Below are 3892 nucleotides of genomic sequence, written 5' to 3'. Positions count from 1 at the left end.
CCCAATACTTCCTTTTTGTATTCTTGGTCTTTCCAGTAAAAGGGGAACCCATTTAATGATTATTACTGTCATTATATTTTTTTCCACTAGAGTGGTAGCAGTCTGATGGGCAACTCGGAAGCGAATCGGCTGTTTACTGCTTCCCCGCGCACGCAACCTCTGATTTTCACATGAAGGATCAGAATCTCTCGTTTCCTCTTAAAAGGAGACTTTTGCTTTTGAGGAACGGTCCCTCGCTTATCCTGGGTTGTCAGCAATAAGCCAAGAGAAAAACCGGAGGAGGTGCCGGGGCTTTGAGACTATTTTTCATTTCATTTTTATTGATGCAGCTGTTGATGTTACCGGCGTTGGAATCTGCGGTTTAACATGGGCATTTTTCAAAGCTGCTCGTGGGAGGGAGAGTAGAAAATATTAGCCAGTATTTTTTTCTTTTTTTTTTTCCTTCTTTTTGTATTTTTTTCTTTTTTTTTCTGCGAAGCAGGCGAGGATCTGCTTTACCCCCCAGTTTCCTTTTCCCGGTCTGATCCTCGGATCCATTACGATGGAGTCCGCTTTCGTTGCCCATCTGCGCTGCAGCATCCACAATAGCTCTTGTACAGGGTATCAGATATGTGCCTTTCAGTGCTGGGTTCAGATTGCAGTCGAAGTGCCGACTTTGAACCAGTGTACAAAAAAAAAAAATAAATAAAATAAAATAAAAAATCCCAGGTGTTGAGAGGAGAGGAGGAGCTCTGAGAACTGGGAGAGCCAGCCAGCTCCGGAGCACGGGCAGGGAGAGGCCCTGGGTCATGTTTCTAGTAATGCCTTTTCTTTTTCATTTTGTTTCTCGAGGTTGGGGGGGTGGGATTTCCTAAAAAAAAAAAAAAAAAAAAAAAAAAAAAAAAAAAGTAAAAAAAGAAAAAAAAAAGCCATTCCTGAAGTTGGGGAGGGGGCGTGGAGGGAAGAAATCTGATCATTCCTCAGTGCTACCTGTTTCTGTCCTGTGTGGCTGTTCAGCTGTAGACAGCAGGAGAATAAAGTACACTGAGACAGTAGTGGAAACAAACCCTGTGTCCGGCCTGTTTGTTTTGGGGCTTTTTGTTGGGTTTTCCGTTTGTTTTCTTTCAGGGAACCAGTTCTCAACCGTAACGGCAGCGGCGCCCGGTGTGCCCGTCGTCCCTCCGTCCCCGTCCTGCCGGCTGTAGAGGGAGGGCCGAACGCCTACGTTACACCCTTTGGTTTTAAGAGCCGGTTTCACTGCTGGGCACATTTAATTAACAGAATAAATCCTTGATTCTTTTTTTTTTTTTTTTTTTTATTTCTTTTCCAAGTGCCATTTCAGCACTGGAATCCAGACGTGCTTGTCTCGGCAGAGCCCGCCCGGGCCGGGCATCGATCGCCGGGGATGCTGCCAAGGTGTCACCAGCGGCAGCTTCCCTTTTTTTCCCTTTTCCCTTTTCCCTTTTCCCTTTTCCCTTTTCCCTTTTCCCTTTTCCCTTTTCCCTTTTCCCTTTTCCCTTTTCCCTTTTCCCTTTTCCCTTTTCCCTTTTCCCTTTTCCCTTTTCCCTTTTCCCTTTTCCCTTCTGGGGGGGGAAAGTTTAAAAGTGCCCATTAATGCGATCCTGAACCCTTAGCTCTGCCCCAGCTGCCTGTATTAACTTCGTTTTGTCGATTTGCCAGTGGGACCTAGGGAAGGAACCCGCGCTTGGCACCTTCTGATAGCACGGATGTAACCCGCCGCCACCGCTCCGCCGGCTACCGGCCATCGGAAGGGACCCAGTTACTAACAAATGGGTAGGACCGATTTATTTACCTTCTAAATCATTTAAAAAAAAAAAAACCAAAAAACCAAAACTGCTTTATTTTTGTTTTCCTTTTTTTTTTTTTTTTTTTTCTTCTTCTTCTTTTTGGGGCTGCTTCGTTTTCCCCCGCGCCCGCTGCCTCTCCTCCTGCCAGCAGCATCTTCCCCCGCCGCGGCGCCGGTGTGGGTGTGCGCTCAATGAGTGACGAGCGCCCGTTTCCTCTCCGGGGGAGCCGGAGGTGACAGCAGTGTGTCATCAGCCATATGTGCCACTCCGCCACCCGGGGATAGCGGGGCCGCGCAGAACTATTTCTGGGAGCAGGAGCTCGGGCTCTTCTCCCCGACGCTGGATTTTATTATTTAACATCTTTCTGGCTCGGGGCGGGGGGGCTGATGTGCCCGGCTGCCGGGGAGGGGAGAAGAGAAGAGAAAAACGGATTTCCCTGCAGCCTTGTTGGGGGGGGGGGAAACAACCCCCGACTCGATTTTCTAGCCTGGGAGGTGACGCGGTGGCCTCGGTGCCCTGCTGCGAAGGGCTGCTGGGGCTCGCAGTCGCTGTCTGGCACCGCCGGCACTCGCGCTTTCCCAGGGAGAGGGTGTCACCGCTCTGGAATGAAACTTTCCAGCTGAGGGGACCTTAGTTTTAACAGCTTTTCTCCCTAACCCCCTTGTTGAGGTGCCGGCTGCGAGCGGGGCGGGTGGTTTTACACCCATGCGTTGCTCCTGCGGAACCCCAGCGCCGCAGGGCTGCGATGGCGTCGCTGGCGTGCCCTCCCCGGCAGGGACACGGGGGCTTTCCTGCCACAACCGAAATACCAGGGAGTCCGGAGGCGAGACGTCCAGCCTTCCCCGCTGCTGGATGCGCCGGCAGGCGCTGAGCCGGGATCGGTGCCGTCATGGACGGGCTGTGCCGTGCAGGGACCAGCTCGGGCGGGGGGGCTCGTGGGGTTTTATGCTCCCTGGCCTCAGGATGCAGCTTTCCCCTGCTTATGGTCCCCCGTATCCTCATCCAGTTGTTGCTCCGTGGCCGGGAGAGGGGCCGGGGCAGCGGCAGGGTGGTGTGAGGACTCGCAGCCTGTCCCCCGCGTCCCCCCAGGCTGAGCTCCAGCCTGCGGCGAGGGACGGCGCGGGCGCAGGGTTCCACCGCCGCGGCTCTCCGGTGCCGGCCCACGGCGGGGGGGTTCATACATCCGTGCGTGGAGCTGCCTCTGTGTCTGAGCGAAGTCGCTCCGTGCTCAGAGCCGTGGATTTTCGGGAGCCCGGAGCGGGATGTGCTGGTCCCGGTTGCTGCGTCGCACCGGGAGCCAGTACGAGCACCGGGCTGGGAACGGTCTGCGCTGAGTGAGACCCCGGGGAGGGCGCGCGGGGTGTGGAGCAGGTGCTCGGACACCCCCGGGGAGCCCAAGGGTGCCTCCAGCGTGCCCAGGGATGCTCCCGGTCCACCCAGGGATGTCCCCAGGCTGCCTTGCGCAGGTGGCAGGCGAGCTCAGCGCCGGCTTTTTAAAAACACGGGGCTCTTCTTCCAAGCCCCTGCCATTCCCCAGCGGGGCCAGACAAGCCAAGCGGGAAATGGTGGGAGGTTTCCCGCTCGGCGAGGCGAGGAGACGAGGTTCTCGCCGTGGAGGTGCCGTTGCGCCGCTCTCGCCCCTCTGCTCGCACCAGCGATTCCACAGCCCTGTCTGGGGCCGCTGCCGGGGATGGAGGTTTGAGTTAGAGCCTGTCCCTGAGCGGCAGTGACGGGTGAATTCCCTGTGAATTCCCTGCTCGTCCTCGTCCCGGCTGGTGGAGGTGGAAGGGAAAACCCGGGCGGCTGCAGGCTAATGCTGCCGGGTGTCACCAGGGGATTTTAACCGTCCCCTGCCGAAAGGGGCCAGGCTGATTTTTTTTTTTCGTTGATGATAACCGAGGGGCCCAACGCTGACCTCTGCCATAAACGCACCGAATAATTCTGCTCGGGCGAGTAAAGCCTTCGGTTGAGGGAGCTGACGGGCCCCTTCGTTCCTTCTGAATGTGGTTAACGGGGGTAACAACTGGGAAACGGTCCCGGAGGACGATGAAGGCGACGTTTTAGGGTTCGACTGATGTTTCTGTCGCAGCTGGTGTGAACCCGGG

This window comes from Chroicocephalus ridibundus, chromosome 17, assembly GCF_963924245.1.
Source record: "Chroicocephalus ridibundus chromosome 17, bChrRid1.1, whole genome shotgun sequence".
In the NCBI taxonomy this organism is placed as follows: Eukaryota; Metazoa; Chordata; class Aves; order Charadriiformes; family Laridae; genus Chroicocephalus; species Chroicocephalus ridibundus.
This window is presented reverse-complemented; position numbering follows the sequence as displayed.